This window comes from Cimex lectularius, unplaced genomic scaffold (assembly GCF_000648675.2).
Source record: "Cimex lectularius strain Harlan isolate CLEC.00 unplaced genomic scaffold, Clec_2.1 scaffold25, whole genome shotgun sequence".
Classification (NCBI taxonomy): Eukaryota; Metazoa; Arthropoda; class Insecta; order Hemiptera; family Cimicidae; genus Cimex; species Cimex lectularius.
In genome coordinates this window covers 1,075,636-1,093,884 of record NW_019392633.1, presented here as the reverse complement: position 1 = coordinate 1,093,884, position 18,249 = coordinate 1,075,636, and the positions used below count along the sequence as shown (strand labels likewise).

The 18,249-nt window shown below is 36.5% G+C and overlaps 1 long non-coding RNA gene across 1 annotated transcript; it reads left to right on the top strand.

The window, feature by feature from the left end:
• Positions 1-6,232: 6,232 nt before the first annotated feature.
• Positions 6,233-9,551, top strand: LOC112126295. The gene is made up of 3 exons (XR_002909882.1): positions 6,233-6,260; positions 6,346-6,570; positions 7,857-9,551. It is a non-coding gene; the product is annotated as an uncharacterized LOC112126295 (long non-coding RNA).
• Positions 9,552-18,249: the final 8,698 nt, after the last annotated feature.

Sequence of the window (18,249 nt, the reverse complement as noted above, 5' to 3'; positions counted from 1 at the left end):
CTTCCTCGCCAAACAACTAATTCGGCGCGGGCGTCCAAGAAAATGCCATCCCAGAACATCAATGGCTCACCATGGAATACCACCTGAGGAACCATACAGCAAGGGCATACCTTTCTCCTGGGCGTCTCCATATGAAATTACGCCCATCTGAAGATTTGGGGCCAACTCTCACTTCATCCAATTTCTTATCTCATTTCTCGTATTGCTGCGTCTTCGTAGAGCCTGATGAAGGATGACCTAGGTCCTTGTTCTGGTCTTTCCCGTATGAAGCCCTGTTTCTCCAAAGCATAGAAGAACCATTTTTATTGTAGAATGATTTACACCAGCCTCCTGGCGACGTCGTGCTGGCTGTATTTGTTCTCTAATAATGATATGACCCTGACACTCTCGTACTCACTCAAATATCTGGCTGGAGCCATTGAAAAAGATTTAATAATAATAATGATTATTCGGAGATCGTGAGATGCGGTCTGGTGTGATGTAGGATTCAGAAAAACATTTTCTTTATCGTGCCAACGTTTCGATCTTTATTGAGATCATCTTCAGGGCTCAGAGTGTTTGTTAGAGTACTTTCAACACGATACGCAAGAATGGCACGATATGCATAAAACAAACATTTTGAGCCCTGAAGATGATCTCATTAAAAATCGAAACGTTGGCACGATAAAGAAAATGTTTTTCTGAAACCTACATCACACCAGACCGCATCTCACTATTTCTGAATAATATATTTTTAAGTGGGAATCAAACAAGCGGGATCATTTTAAAGGAAAAAATGATGCGGGAATTCATACATGCCTGACAACCACCAAATCTCACTCTCCAGGCGTGTCGGGCATAATTGAATTAAAGGTCGAACATCAGATCCAGTTAAAAATGGGAGAATTTCTTGCTGCTCGACAAGTTTTCCTCACCGAAGTAACTGGTTCTACTCCTAAGAGGCAGAGGTGTGGACATAACCCAAGAAGTGATGTCTTCTCGAACGTTTACATTCCAAAGCGTGCTCTTTTCCACCTTAGAGTCCTTCTCAAGCTATGGCATAGAATTAAATTTAAATAAAATAATTCGCCCCGGAGTTTCATAAACCGCGTAACTCAACCAGATGGACGTTTTCTTGTACAACTGGTTTATGATGAACTTAATATTCCTATTATATTGTCTTATAAAATGAGTATTGATCAGAAGTATAGCAGACATTCTTCATGATCCATGGTACTTATCTTACTTGGGAGAAGTCGAGCACTTCATGAAGACATATGTTCTGAGATAGAAGACGAAAAATGTTTATGGGACAGGGTTAACCACACTTTGAACCGTACTATTGTCTTTTTTATTCCTCGAGGCGCAGTAATTTTGAGCAGAAAGAAACATGGGAGAGATAAGGACTTTAATCGGTATTTCGGATGAAGTGGGGAGAGATAATAGGAGAGAAAAGGGCAGTTTCAAAGGTTCATGAAGGTTCGAGTCACCGATGGCGAGGCAAGTAATTTATTTGTAAAAATAAATCTAAAAAATCGCTGAAATTTTTCAAGTATTCCTTTCGCATCACAACATCACTAATGTACCAATAAATATTCATACATCACTAATGAATGTTGATTTTGTACCAAAACGTTTATGTTTTGAAAGTAATTTTTTTTTGACAGTTTAATGTACTAATATTTTTGCTTTGTTTAGAAATTCTGTACATCACAACAATTTTCATCTTTAGAATTACCTTTAAAAAATACGATAATTACCTTTTTGGTTCCAAAAGTTAATAAATAAAATAAATTTCCCTGGGGTCTAAAGTGTAACGCAAATAGTAAAATTTATGTTGCATAAAAGAATACAAGAATACATTTGTAGAAAACATTTACAAGGTAAGAAATTTTAATTATAAATTGTAATTATTCAGAAATCGTGAGATGCGGTCTGGTGTAATGTAGGTTTCAGAAAAACATTTTCTTTATCGTGTCAACGTTTCGATCTTTATTGAGACCATCTTCAGGGCTCAAAGTTTCTGCGTAATTGTGCCATTCTTGCGTGTCGTGTCGAGAGTGCCTTCTGAAACCTACATCACACCAGACCGCATCTCACGATTTCTGAATAATCATCGACTAACGGTCACTAATCACCACACATAAATTGTAATATTTCATGATAATAAATGAACTCAATTACAATGGTTAAAAAATTATGATCATTTTAATGAAAACGATACTACAATAAATGGGATATTCTTTGTTTGATAACTGTTCATATAATGCAAATGTTTAAAACAAAAAGATGATAAGTGTTATTATTTTTAATTTTTCCGTTTTCAGTATTAGAAGTATCCCACATTTTTACTTACGAACACTCAAGATCAAGGCATGGTATCGAAGAAAGCAAATTTGGTTGCTACTGCCAAGATTTCAACTTACTTTAAGGCCCTATATTAATTTCACATTATGAAAAACATAAATGTATAACCAATTTACCAATCAATACAACTATAGACCCTAAAAAAAACCTTAAACATGCCTACAGATTGACATGTTTAAGTTTTTACAGGCGATCTCAAATTGAACTTGAGTCCATAGTATCTGTTTGAATGTTAAAATTATTATTTTCTAGTTTAGAAATGATAAATGATGGAGTGAGTGTGGTGTTCAATCCTTTTTAAAAAGATAGTTCCTACTCACAGTAAGTTGTTTTGCAACGACCGGATTTCGAGCCCTTTAGATCATCATCAGGTCGAAGGACTTCTACAACCACGTCTCTCGACATGAATTGCAAAAGTAAACCCGCTGATACCCCTGCCAATGCGACGTTCCAATGGTTTTTTAATGGCGCTCAATTTGAACGTGCGAAAAGCGGTAATTATAAAACAAATAAATATTATAATAGTAAATACTGTGAAATTAATTATAAATTAGTGATTAAAGATAAAAGATAAAAAATTAGAATGATACCTTAATATTATTAAATTATTATACAAATAATAACAATTAAAATAATTACTTTAATTATTTGGACGTTTAATATTATTTATGTACATATTTAAAATGGGAGGTAGATCAAAATCTGTTATATTATTAATGCATTTATCACCATGTTCAATTTAACATTTTTTAATTTCAAATTTCTCAAACCAATCTAGTTCTCTCCCTTTGTTGAAACTATGTAACACTGTTGTATTTAAATTTGAATTGATATTATATTTTGTTTCTTTTAGATGGTCCTTAAATTCCGAAAATTTGCTCTATTTAGGCAAGTGTTCTTTTACTCTTGTTTTTATTTCTCTACCGCTTTGTCCTATATATTTAATATCACAATCATTACAATTGAGTTCTTAAATACCGCTTTTTGCCATGTTGTCTACCTTGCCTTAAGGTTTTGAGAGGGTGTTTTTAAGTGAACCCGTACTTCTCAAAGTTATTCTAAAATCTTTTTGTTTAAAAATTTTACTAACTTTTTCCGATAATTCACCAATATATGGCAAACAACGAAAAGCTAATGATTCATCTGTGGTGGGGTAGCTGAGTCCTATTGTAGATTCGTTTAAAGTTAATTTTTTTATTCTTTTAACTAGCAACCTATGAATAAATATTCCTAGATACCCTTTATTTAATTTTTTTTTTAAATTATATTATATCTAGTTGCAAAACAAGTAGGAACTATCTTTTTACAAAGGATTGAACCTCTTTTATTCTTCTTCTGAGTAATTGAGGCTATTTGTACATTATTTCAATATTCGAAAAGTCAAATTCATCCCAACTTGATATTGAATGTACCAGTTCTGGATTTATTTCCATAATCAGATGACCATAAATTCTATATTTTATTCTTTGTTTTGTTTGACCAATTTATTTGATTATGGTACCAAGGCACAAAATTCGATAAATTCAATTTTTCTTCCTTAACCTAGAGTTTAGTATGTAAAGAGCTCATTTTATTCTTATATGTGTAACAGTGATGTCGGGTATATATTTTTTTATTATCTGGGAGTACGTTATACTCTTGAAGTGAAAGTTTGTTCATATTTCTATCGGTTTGTTACCATTGATTAACTTCCTTGAATTAATCTCTAACAATCTATTAATCCATGTGTTTGGGTAGTTGTTATTTCTTAAAATTCGGAAAGCTCGTTCATTAACTTCATGTGTTGCTTAGTTACAAAACTCTGTGTATCAAATTATTAGCGAAATTCAGTTTTTGACCAAAAGAGTGAGAAGAGACATAATTGAAATCTCTGTCAGAGCTGATTTCTTTTGTAAACTACATGTGCATCAATTTGCCCGCTGGACTTATGATCACGTCCACGTGAAATAGCTACTATTTTTAACTTCATATTTGAATTATATGTTCTCATCATAACTATTAAGTAGGTGAAGGGGTTGTCCAAATTATCCCTTGGAAATTTAATTTTTTCAAATTTTTTCTGTATTTACGACAACATATTTGCATTATATAACAATGTTGATGTGTAATAATTAAATAAAAAAATGACTATAGCATATATGACCGAAGTACCGTTGTGTGGGTTATTGTAGAAGGTTTAAACACGGCAAAAATAATTGTTAATATTTCTTAGTTCACTTTTTAAAAGTAAGTAGCGTAATGGTTGTCAGGGTGATATCGTTTGGTTAGACGGTCTTTTACTCCGTTTTCCTAATGTTTATTTTCCCCCCGAAGTGAAATGTGATTTTGTCCGTGGAAGGTCTACAGGGAGGAGGTGGGATATCCTTCGGGAGAGCAACCTGACCTCGGTCGTTACGTTGGAGGCCAATGTATACATCCATTTGTCATTGCAGATAACACACACACACCCTCTCTCACTCTCTTTCCGCTCAAGTGCTCTAGTTTTGCGAAATAAACGTGTTTTTTAGAAATAAAGCGATTTAATAAATTTTAAAAAACAAAAGAACGATAAACCTTTAATAATTCTACTATCAATATGATTGAGGATCGCGGTGGCGGAGGGGTTAAGGTGTCCGACTCGTATTTGCCATTTGTGGCGAGTCTGGGTTCGAATCCCTGCAGAGCCCTTGGCTTTTAAATTGATAATGGTATGAACAATTATTGTTAAGTGGTTTGACCCATCGACCGCGACATTCAACGCGTAGTTGGATTCTAAGCCCTCCTGTATGACAGGAATTAGCCAGAAATGTTTCTGCGATTTCTTGTTTGTTATTGTTTTATTGATGTTAATTAATATGTGTGGTGATTAGTGACCGTTAATCGATAATTATTCAGAAATCGTGAGTTGCGGTATGGTGTGATAGTAAAAATACTTTGATTGAATATAAAAAATATATTTTGCATTGTATAAATTCACTTTTCAACATCCTAAATGTATTTGTTAAATGCAAACAATGTTTGTAAATCCCAGGCCCTGAAGATGATCTCAATAAAGATCGAAACGTTGGCACGATAAAGAAAATGTTTTTCTGAAGCCTATCACACCGACCGAATTCACGATTTCTGAATAATTATTGTTAATTAATATTTCTATTATTATTTAAATTTAGGTGTTTACATGATATACTATCAAGAGCATAATGCGTCATTTCGTAAGGAAAAATTGTCTTGAATAATTCACTGTAAATGATAAAATATTTTCTTTTTCATGGCTTAAAACCTGCGTGCTTACTGTATGAATATTGTAAGTACTATCGGCCTAGGGAGCTCGTCAATAAGTACCACGTTCTGTGTTGAATCAATAAGTGAGCCAAATGCTAAAAAGTGGTTAAAAGTTTAACAAAGTAAGTTTAAAACAAAACATTTTCTTTTCTTGTGAATATTCGGCTTTCGCGTCGGGACAGGGTCATTTGGTTCACAGCCAATTCACAACCTCTCAGTGTTACCGTACAGCATCTATTTTTTGTTGCATGTAACAATCCGGTCAAAAAAAGTCTCTACTTTGTTCCGTGAAAGCAATGAAAGTCAAAAGTTTAAGCGCTGAAGCTTGTTACCGTAGGTCAATTTGTGAGGACCCATTTTGCTCATCTTACAGCGTCTTCCTAAGTCGATGTAAGCTAGAGCGAATGGTTTCAGCTACGTTGAACACTGGTGAGCTCCTGACATGTTTTACTCGAATCAGTTCAATAGCTTCCCTCAATTTGTTGTCAAGGCAATGGTCTACCGGACTGCGGTCTATTTAACTGCATAATTTTTCTACAAAAAAAGGTAAAAATTTACAACTAGACTAAAATATATTAAACAAGTATATATATAATTGCGTCATTGTTTCAAGAGAAATTCAGCCGTGCAATCTAAAAAGGACACCCTGTATAGTTGAGTATATTATTCAACTAACTCTCAAGAATTATAATTATAGATACATTTTTTAATTCTTTATTTTATTTTATTTGTTTTAAGGGTTCCCGAAGGACATTCATTGAAGTGTCAGAAAACTTGGCGCGCGTCTTTTGTTTGCGCCCCGAGGTAAAGTCAACAAACAAAACAGCGCTGAGTGCGGCCACCTTTGTCACGACCTCATTTACCCGGAAGAGGGATCGGATTTCGATAATTTTGGACGAGGCATTGAAGGCTCAACGTCTCAGGATCGAAGCCTCGCAACGAAAAATATCCATTTTAGGTCTGGTACGTTCCAAAGATCTTACTCCGAAACAAAATCAAGGGCTTTGGGGACTGTAAAAGCGTTCTAAATTAAAACCATTACCAATTACTCACTAAGAAACACGATAGCCCACCACGGTCGAACATTTATCTACAGCTCTATTCAGGGAAGTATGCAACACGTCTCCTACATATTAAGCAGAACTAAATACATAAATAATAATATAATAAATAGAAATAATAATAAAGTTTATTGCACACAAAGAAAATACAATAATAATGTAAAAATACGAAAAATGTCTGCCGGAGAAAAAAAAGAGAGCATACAAATAGTTATCATTTTTATGCATAGTGCGTTAATTTAATGTTGGCAGGGAGGCCCTGTTTGCGGCAAATCGCAACATCACTTAACAATAATTATGCTCTACGAAATATTCATTAATAGCATAAACATAAACATTATTAAAATCCTTCTATTTGGGCTTTAAATTCATAATTACAAGTATATATGTTTCACGTATTGCAAACGTAAAAGTAATGTGTATGTAAAAACGAAGGTAAACATAAACACAGATATTATGCAACAAAATCAATTATTACGAATAACAATTGAAAAACGTGCGGGCTACCAACATAACTCTTAATTTATTCATTTAATGGTTTTTCAATTATGTAATGCTACAAACTTATAACCATGGCTTTACTAAAATAAACATTTAAAAACATAGGATGAGTAACATTTACAACACTATGTTTTAATTATTATTACTAAAAAAAATATGAATATCTGTATATATAAATTTATATATGGTTAAATATATTTTCTAAAAATTTCCAAAATAAATTAATATGGTGTAAAATTATACGCTGACAGGCAAAAAATTTCATCCAATTTATTTTTTTCATTTTCTTGATACAAGAAAGAATATTATTAATTGAACATTAAACAGGTGTCCCCAGGACAGCATTGTTGGACCCTTCCTATTCACAATATACATAGCCAATTTTCTACTTTTCCCTGATATAAATACATACCACTAACAGGCAAAAAAATTCCACCCAAATGATTTTTGTTTTTCATTTTCTCGATAAAAGAAAATTCTGCCATTAATTTGTCTCATTCTTTTTATCAATAAATATTTGTTTATGCTGTTTTAAATTGGGAATATCAATTAGAGGTAAACACGCTTAATCTTAATCCAAAACAAGGATAAAGGATATTTCAATTTTTTCTTTTGATGGAATTTAAAATGTCTATTCAGCCTCATTTGAATTATTTGGCAATAAACTGTTAGTTTTCTTAATTTCAGTTTTTACACCTAAAAAAGCCACTAGGAGGAATGCTGAGGATGTTGCGTGTGGTGTCTTATTTATGATGGACATCAGGTATGCGGTATTGCCATCGGAGTTCCCTACGAGAATCTGGGTCCTACCATAGAAGGCCCGGTTCTGGACGCCCTGGAAACAGAACCACAGGATGACAGTTTTTTGACTTCGGGAATTTTGCGAAATCGGCACCTTACTTTTGTTCAAGAGATTCATCAGCTCCAGGAAGTTCGAGGTGCCCATATTTCTGAACGCACTACTCAAAGATTTTTTTTCTCAAAGAAGATCGCGATTCAGCGTAAACGCCACCTATACAAAAGAAAAGATACCGGCCCGAATCGCGGCCATTAGAGCCCTGAGTGGTGCTACGTGGGGCATCTGCTGGAAAACTAGGCAAACATATTATTCCGTATTGTGCCAGTCTGTCCTGCTCTATGCTGCCCCTGTGTAGACAAGAGTGCTACGAGAGGCCGATTGGGCGAAACTCCGCAGCGCACAACGGGCGGCATTATTAGCGGTCACACAGGCCTACCGGACGACATCGACAGATGCCTTGACAGTAATAGCCGGGCATCCCCCGCTGGACCTGAAGGCAAAGGCTGTGTGTGCTACATAGGAACTCGCCAACGAGTACCAGCCCTGTGTCCCCGTGCAAACAAAAGAAGGTCGACTCCTGGCTGAAAGATGAATGGCAACGCAGACGGGATACGTCGCCCAATGGGAGGCACACTTATCTGCTACTGAGGAGCATAGAGAACCGCTTGGCCATGGCCCACCTGACGGTTGACCACTACATGTCCCAATTGCTGACGGGGCACGGGGACTTCTCGGCGAAGCTGCACGGCTTAGGACTGAAGGATAGCCCATTGTGTGAGACGGTCGAGCACGTAGCCCTTGTGTGCGAAATGTACACTGTCCTCCGCACTCGATGGATGTATGAAGCCGATGTCGATGAGGCTTCCATGGACACCGTGCGTCGTGCCATATCCAGCCCGGCCGGGTGCAAGGCCACGCAGAAGCTGTGGAAGGCCATTATGAGGCAGAAAGGCTGGCCGGCCTAACTTAGGCCAGTGCCCCGATGTGTAACCCGAAAAGTAAGATAAGTATGCATTAATCACTGCCACTACGATGCTCTTCCCCCAGTTCCCAACCGGACGCCTTCGCGAGGCCCATCCTGGGGGCGCCAGCTCGGCGCCGCTAAGTTCCGGCGGGGGAATAGATCTTCGGCCACTAGGCAGTGAAAGTTACCTGCAAAGCTCTTCAAGGGCCAAGGAGCAGGATAAGAAGAAAGAAAGACCTAGTGGTTACTCAAGGAAGATTAAATCCATATGGACTGATGGCTTTTCGCCCCGTAAGAGGACGAAAATTGACCAGAGCACCCAGAGTTGCATGGCTCGCATATGCTCGAGAACTCAGCCATTGGTCTTTGGCCGATTGGTCTGCTTACTTTTTACATATGAGTGTAGATTTGCTCTACGAATTCCAGCTGGGCGTGTAAGAGTGTGGAGAAGGCGAAATGAAAGGTACGAAGCTTGTAATTTTTCCCAGATCCAACCTTTTCAACGTAGCTCAGTTTTGAAGTGGGCGGGAATTTCCATGGAGGTTGTTGTTGAGTTCACAGAGTTGGTTGTTGTTCGTGGAGGGTCTTTGACAGCCACTCTCTATGTGGACGAAATTTTGAAACATCATGCGTTGCCTATCCTCGATGAAATCAGCGACATCCTATTCTAATGCACGATAATGCCCGTCCACATTGCTTGCATAGCACAAACGTACCTTCAAAAGCATGACATCAGGGTCTTAGCCTGGCCAGCTCGTTCTCCAGACTTGATTCCCATCAAAGATTTATAGCATAACCTCAAAAAACGAATAAGAGCATCCACTTCCTGATACACTCCACGATCTTGAAAGGTCTCTTTGTGAAAAATGGGCCTACCTAAAAGCAAAGAGTCATTTCCAGACTGGTAGAAAGTATGCCGAGGCGTCTTCGAGATGTACTTAAGACAAATATGCGACATTGAAATGATAATTAAAAATGTAATTAAAAGAAATTTTATCTGTCCGTTTTTTTCTTAGTTTCCTTAGCAATTTACATTTTTTACTTTTTTAGCAAAGACTAATTTATTAAAATAAGGTAATACTTCGACCCTACAAATCCGCTATTTTGGGCTTTATTTAGATAGCACATTGACACGGAATCCACACGACAAAAACTTAATAGAAAATCTAGAACTCAGACACCTATTGGGACCAAAATCGACACTAAGCATACAACAAACTCAACAAGGTTACAAAATCCTCCAAAATCCAACGAATTCAATCCTTTCAATCCAAAGTTCTCCGCCTTATCCCAATGCTCCCTTTTACGACACCAATCAAATGATCCATTCGTGAAGGATCTTATCCGAACACGCTTTCTCAATTTCCACTATCCCTCCACCCTAACCCAATAGCGCAAAATATTTCCTCAACCTCCCACCCTTATTGAAATTTTAAACGACGATGTCCTCGTGTCCTCCTGTCTTAACCCTCCCATTTAAATAAAAGAGAATTCCAGCACTGGATGGTTTCTCTCCCCATTGGTCTGACAAGACAGTCAGAGACAATCTACAATTCAAGTATAGTGACTTATTAAGGTCGACAAGAGTAATAATGCAATTTTTCAAATTATGTATTCATACATTATTGAAATAAATTATTCTGGCGGAAATAAGTTCCAATTGAAATGCCTTCGGTGAATCGGAGAGGTCGAATGTTGCTCATTGGGGTCAGAGCTTGTAAGTGGAACTTGACCGACGAGCGGCTATTCTTATCAGTGACCAAGTTCGACTTATGCAGCAAGCATCTCTCTCAGCCAAACGTTTTCGGAAGAAGGCGACAGACCGATCAGTAATCGATTGATTTCAAAACACTGTTTAACCGGACCAGCCGAATTGTTTTCGTTGTAAATAAACTTCTCAAAAATGAATAGGGATATTACCAATTTTGTAGTATTAACTTTCCCTAGCATTTTTATTATACATTTAAGGGATTTGGAAAAATAACAAAATAAAAGATTTTAATTCAATAGTTTTGTTTGTTGGACAGAATAATATTTTTAGACAATTGATAACGTATATAACGTCCTCTGTTGGTAAAACCTCAGTGCACCTGTTAGGCATACTGTTAACAACGTTGTCACTATTTTCATAAGGAATTTCACTCCATAGGTGTAACAATGCTGCACTCAGTTGTTACAGATCAACTGGCTGCGGAAGGTGATCGAAAAGCCTTCTCTGCAAAGCATCCCACATGTGGTCAATGGGATTGAGGTCTGGAGATAATGGGGGAGGGGTAGATGGAAAATTCCCAGATTTTCTAAACAATGATATCGAAAAACTATGCCAATAAGATCTCACGTTAGAGGGATGTATTCCTCGATAATTTCTTGGACATAACGGACTGCGGTGACGTTGCCTTCAACAATATGGCGTTCACTTCGTCCTCCGATGTAAATTCCAGCCAAGACCATTCCACCGCCTCCTCCAAACTGCACTGAAGGGAGCACCAACTGGGGCATGTACGCATCCCGTGTTCTCAGTAGACTCTTCGACGCCTACTATCACTACACAGACAGGAACGCGACTCATCAGTAAATATAACGGCATTACAATTGGTGTACTCTTCTAGGCGCTTGCTTCACCATAGTCTCGTGAGTTGCTGGTGGTGGGCTGTTGCTGCAGGTCGTCTCAAAGGGGCATATGATGTGAGGCCAATTTCCCACAAACTATTACAAATTTGTGATGATAAAGGCCTCGCCAAAACATTTGTACATCATTTAGGATCTTGCGCGCACCGTGGAAAGGCCTTGCAGCAATGACAATATTTCTGTCCTCCCTTAGCGTCGTAATACGCTGAGGTTCAATACCAGGCCTCCTATTGGCACTTCCCGTATCTCGGAATTGGGCTAAAGCCTGGGAGACAAACTGCCTCTGCGATATCCACTTGCTGGTAACCTTGATGACTCATTCTCACAATAGTATTGAGAACTTCAGGTTCAAGATGAAGCCTTTCCATGTTTAAAGATAATTACAACTGGATTAAAATGGACAAAAGACAAGAAAAGGTGTTCGTTTATAAAATGAGTAACCTTCATGTTTACTATTCTTGAGTAAATCCGTTATTAAAAATGAGGATTAACATTTTTTTTTGTATTTTCTATTTTCCTTTATTCAACTAAGGCTACGGTTACTTGGATGCGAATTCTGGCGAAATTTTGTTCTGACGAATACGTCCGAAATCCTCGTCAGAGAACAAGGTTACAGTGTACTCGTTTTCTGATAGTCAGTACGTTTCTACCTCCCATCAAAATGGACGAACTTAATGAGTTTTATTTTCTTGAAAGTCCATTGATTAAGGTATTGATAATAGTTGGAGGAAAAACAGTATTGACCACTAATTTTCCACAAGAGACTAGATGGAAGAGTTTCAAACTCATTGCTAGTCCCTTAAAAAAATGCATGTTAATCCATGTACGTTTAGCGGTCATAATTGACCATATTAATTTAAATTTGAAAAATGGCAAAAAGAGGAAAAATTCGAAAGGTTATAGGTTAAGATGAGTTGGTATCCGAGGGAGATCGAAGTCTTGATAGCCTCAATTGGTTAGAGGAGCAGCGTATTGAGCCTAAGGTTGTGGGTTCGAATCCAGCTCGTTGCATTAATTTTTCGTCTCAACCAAAAACCTTAGATAAAAAGAATTATTCATTAGAATAATTAATATGGTTAATTATGATCACTAATCAATTGTGGCTTATTGGTAGTGTTGATTTCTTGAGAAACTTTCTCCCCGTCTCTGTTGTGGTATTTTTTGTTGTTCATGTGTCTCACAAACACCGATTCTCAAAAACAAGACTAATCAGTTTATCTATATCCACGGTGAAATACCAAAACTGTCAAATTGATCGCCAGAACGCACGAAAAATCAAACTGGTTTGAACGCTCGAAAAAAATACAAATATCCCTATTCATTTTTGGGCAGTATATAGCCTGTACTGGATCTTTGACAATACTGCATATACGGGTTGTCCCACAATATAGTAGACACCACCTAAACATTTTGCTTTTTGTCGTAGAAAAAAACTCCAAATGGTAACTTTAATTTTCAACCTAGTATTTTTCTATGTTCAGATATCGAACTCAACTTCCTTGTTTTTATTTGGAGTATCTGTTTTTCTTTGTCTACTTAAACTACGTTTTTTAAAATAAATTTTGATTTAGGTTCATTACTTTTTGGCGGCCTTCGCCCACGGAGGACGATGGCGTTGAAAAACTACTCCGCAGCCCTCTTAGTCTATATTTGCACGTGAGTGACATAGCTAGGAAAAATCCGTCCTCAGAAATCATCTCGTTGCGTCGCTTGCTGTTTCCGCTCGACAAAAGCCTTTTACGTGCTCGGCCCAATGTTCTGGGAAGAAACGTAATGATTAATGGGTCTATATTTGAGGCAAGGCCTCGGGAGGGCGTCCCACTGTCAATCGCCTCAAAAGACGACCCTCAATATTAAGAAATCCCGTTGTCTTTCTACGGAGCGACACCACCTTTGGCATGGGCCTACCTTAAAACAAAATTATCTTTCCAGTAATTTCTCTTAATATTTGTTTTTAATTATTCTGGTACAGCCAATTAAGGCATACAGAGGAAGTTGGTTTAAAACAATAAAATATGTACATAAAGTAAACATAAAATAAGAAATAAAATAAGAGTAACATTATATTGATATTATATTGAATGTGTATTAAGTAGCAAAAGGAAAAAAATGTGATAATAAATCAAATAAAATTTAACTTGTGAGGAGACTCTTTAATTTGAAACTTTCCATACAGAACAGATGACATTTACTTGTTTTTCAAGTCAGCAGAATTTAAGTCTAGTGATAATATTACGTTTTCTGAATGAAGAAATATCTTGATAAATATTTTGATCTAAAAGAAATCGAGACAGGGCAGTTAATTAAAAACTGACTTAAGTTATAGGCAAGGCCACTACATCGATAAATAAATATATTTATATGGTTAGCGATAGATAAGCAAAATCGTTGATGTAAAGTAGGAATAAAATTGGACCCAGCGCTGTTCCTCGACTAATTCCAAAGTTCTATTTCTTCTATTTGACCGCATGTATCACTAATTTGCACCAATTGTTTTCTTGAGGTAACGAATGACCGAAACCAGCCAAGAGTAATACCTCTTATTCTAATTTTTTCATTTTTTTAATATAATAAAAGCGGGATATTGAAATGTGGTCCAATGTTTCCAAGTCAAAAATCCATCAAGATTTTCAATTAATTAATCTTTATGTAAGTTATTGGTTGAAATAAAATAGTTAGTGTAAAAAGGAGGGAAAATTCGATAGGTGAGTTGAAGTGGGAAGTTGGTGTCCGAGTGGATATAAGTCACGACAGCTCAAGAGGTAGAGCAGTGGCATATTTAGCGTCGTGGGTTCGAATCCCGCTTGTGACATTAACTTTTTCATTTCAACCAACACCTTTCATAAAGATTAATTAATTGAAAGCAGTTATTTGGTCAATCGGACCACGAAATATAATGCGTTACGTAAAGAGCGATAATAGGTATTATACTGTTACGTTCAAAGCAGACTCTACATCTAGACTGATACGTATACTGATATTATTTTTAAATGAATCAATCAAATTTTTATAACTTTTCTCGACTAATTTCTTTGGACAGAAATATGCGTTCATGCTCAATAAGCAAGAGATAATTTCTCACCCAGTTGAAAGGGATTTTATTAATATCTTTTGACTCAAACAAATTTAGATAACATGGTTAAGTGAAGGTCCGGAATTCTCAAAATTGTTCGCCACCAGCCAATCATTCTTTTATCATTTTTAAACACTTTAAATTTTGAATAGACCTTTCTACATTCTAACCTGAAGTACGGGTCAGTAGTGTTCCTTTTTTTAAATTTTGTTAGTGTATGTATGTGTCAAATCCCCGATATATACAGTAGCATTTACAGGATTTTAATAACCCCATGACTGAGCGGGCCGCTATAGTATTTTTCCTCCAAGAAATATTGTGGCTGGTGAAAATTTAGGTAAAGATGAAACAGAACACCGAGGTAATTAAAATTTTTAACAAATGCTATAAAATCTCTTCCGTACATAAATAATTTTTCCGCAGAGTTGCCAAATCTAGTGCATACCACGGCCACTGTTTTGTTGGTATTAATTTAAAAAGTTACCTGGAAAATATTTATTAAATAAATTTAACTTTTCTTGTTTTTGATTCCAAGAAGGTGATAGGTCTTCAGCGTACAACAGTAAATCTTTATCCCTATCGGTGGTCCGATAGAATTAGTGAAAAGTCGGACAAGAATAGAGAAAATAATAAGGGACTTTTAAGTTTTAACTTCGCCCTGTAATACCCCTTCAGATACCCCCTTACCTTGGGAGGAATGGTATTCTCCTTCTACGAACCACAGCATTACCATACAAAAATTTCTCTTAATAATTTATTAAGGTTTTTAGTTGAGATGAAAAAAAGTTAATGGCGGGAGAGGGATTCGAACCCACGACCTTCGGCTAGATACGCCGCTGCTCTACCACCTAAGCTATCGTGACCTCTCGTGCCATTAACTTTTTTTCATCTCAACTAAAAACCTTAATTAATTGTAAAGTATTAATTGGTCAAGCGACCACGAACATAGTGAATTTAATTTCTCTTAATAATATTTCTTCGTGATAATAGTGTTGATTTCGCACTTTAAAATAATCTCTTTTTTCTGTCGTCAGTTCTGCGTTTTCTTTCGAAGACCCGATGCGAAAAGCGTTAAACTAGTAATTATACTAAGTATTTGAATGGCAAGCGCGCATATTGGGTCCATAGGCAACAAACATTATTCGTCACAGGGCGAAAATTTATATTTAACTATAAGAACCGTGTGTGCATCGTAAACAACGGGGAAACGGTGAATGGGAATATTGAGGCCTGGCAGCAGGCCAGCCTTAGTTTTTAGGTCGTCTTCCTCAACTCGTAGTCTCCTGGGAGATTTACTACCGCCCGATCGACGTACGCTTAAAAACGATGCTTTCATTTGGTGTTCGGTGCGGCGCAAATAGAATTTTTTTGATTTATTAGTCGTCGAGGAGGGGGATCTTCAGTAGTGATTATACCGGAAACGGTGAATAAGAACAGAGTCCGTTTCTCGAAATGGGTCTTTGAACATATATTTATGATCATAACATAGAACACAAGAATTGCAGTCACATAAAAAACATGGAGTATTTAAAACATCCAAAACTCTAAAAATAGAATAGAAGAGAAATTTAACTGTATTATAGATTTCCATTTCCAAGCAGATATACAAGATTGATCCTAATTCGTTTTGTTCTCTATGCCGTTTAGCCGAAAAGTTGAACCTTTCACATATTTTATTCAATTTCCAAATTTATGAACCTTTTCGACTTCCTTACTTGGATTTTGTTGTGGGCAGCAACTTCAACTCAGCCACTTTATGTAACAAGCTGTGCGAATTAGATCTTTAATGTCGAATGAGAGAAACATCTATTGAACTTGTACATATGACAGTTTTGTAATTTAACTGTTTTATTTGTTATTTAACCTTTTTAAAAAACATGTTCTTCCGTGTCGTGAAAAAAGTTTTTATCGTGGGTAGATTCTTTCTTTCAGATTTCGCCTTTTACTTCAATTTTCTATATACAATCTAAACGTTTATCGCCCGTTAAAAACAAAAAGGCGATGAAATAGTATAGTAATAACTTTTAATTAATTATACTTTTCATTTAAGGTCTTGGTTGAGATAAAAAAGCTAGTGTCACGAGCGGAATTCGAACCCACAACCTTCGGCTAAATAGATACGCCGCTGCTTTAACCACTTAAGCTACCGTGACCTCGATTCCCTCGGACACCCAACTCCTCATTCATGGGTTCGAATCCCGCTTGTAACACTAACTTTTTCATTCCTACCAAAAACCAATAAAAAGTATAATTAATTAAAATCGTTGATATGTCAATTATTTACGAACTCTGGATCAATGTATGGTCTTGAGGAAGAAGAAAGCAAATTTAGTTGCTAATAGTTACAGTCCTTGGCAATGTTGGGACTGAATCGGTCTTCAAGGAAATTTGAGATCTCCTGTAAAACAAACTTAAATCTGTCATTTTGCAGACATATTTAAAGTTGTTTTGCCCTGATGATGACCTTAAAATAGGTCGAAAGTTTGCCATTAGCTTTCTTCTTCTTCAAGACAATGCCTTGATCCAGAGTGTTCGTAAATGAAGTAGTGGATGATACTCCTAATTCTGAAAGGTCAGTTATGACTGCTAATACATATGGATTGTAACCAAAATGAACCACTCAGATCTTATTTTTCTACGGTGGAATCTTGTAAAAGCAGAGCTACCTTATTTACCTCTCCGGGGGTTGGCAGAAGGTGGAAACACTGGAAGCCACCAAACTCCTGGTGGTGTTTCCGGGGTGTTCGGTAGGCCTTTCAATAGGTAGTGAAAGAAACTCTGAGTCCATATTGGACAAAGGGAAGTATTCCCCATTATCTCCAGACCTCAATCCCATTGATCACATGTGGGATGCTTTGCAGAGAAGGCTTTTCGATCACCTTCCACAGCCAGTTGACCTGCAACTATTGAGTGCAGCATTGCAACATCTATGGAGTGAAATTCCTTATTAAATTAGTGACAACCTTATCTACAGTATGCCTAACAAGTGCACAGAGGTTTTAGCTAATAGGGGAGATTATACACGGTATTAATTGGTTAAAAAAGTATTGTGTCCAATAAACAATATTATGGAATTAAAACATTTTCTTGTGGTATTTTTAAAAATCCCTTAATTAAATTTTCCTTCATGGGGGGACCGCGGTAGCCGAGTGGTTAGCGTGAGAGACTCTCGGCTCATAGACGCCGCGGTCGATTCCCACCGTCGCCTCTGGCCTTTTTTTCACGATACCCCCCTCCCCCCCCCAAATATGAACACTGAACACACATACCACATACAAGAATTCGTCACCATGGTTAATATGCATAGATCATAAGGCAAAAAAAAAATCCTTCAGTATAAAACATAATAATTTCTATAAATTTTAAAGCCATTTATAATAAAAATGCTTCTACAAAATTTGCAATATCCCTATTCATTTTTTGGGCAGTTTACTTGTAAAATACAAACTTTTTAGGACTTATTGGGTTGTCCGGAAAATAATGCAGGATTTTGGTATTAAACAAAAAAAAAGAAACTAGTTACTTTAAAGCAATGTTCTTTAATCAAAATANTTGACATTCATACAAATGAGTAATCCTGTAAACGTAAACAGAATATTTTATATAGATTTTTTTT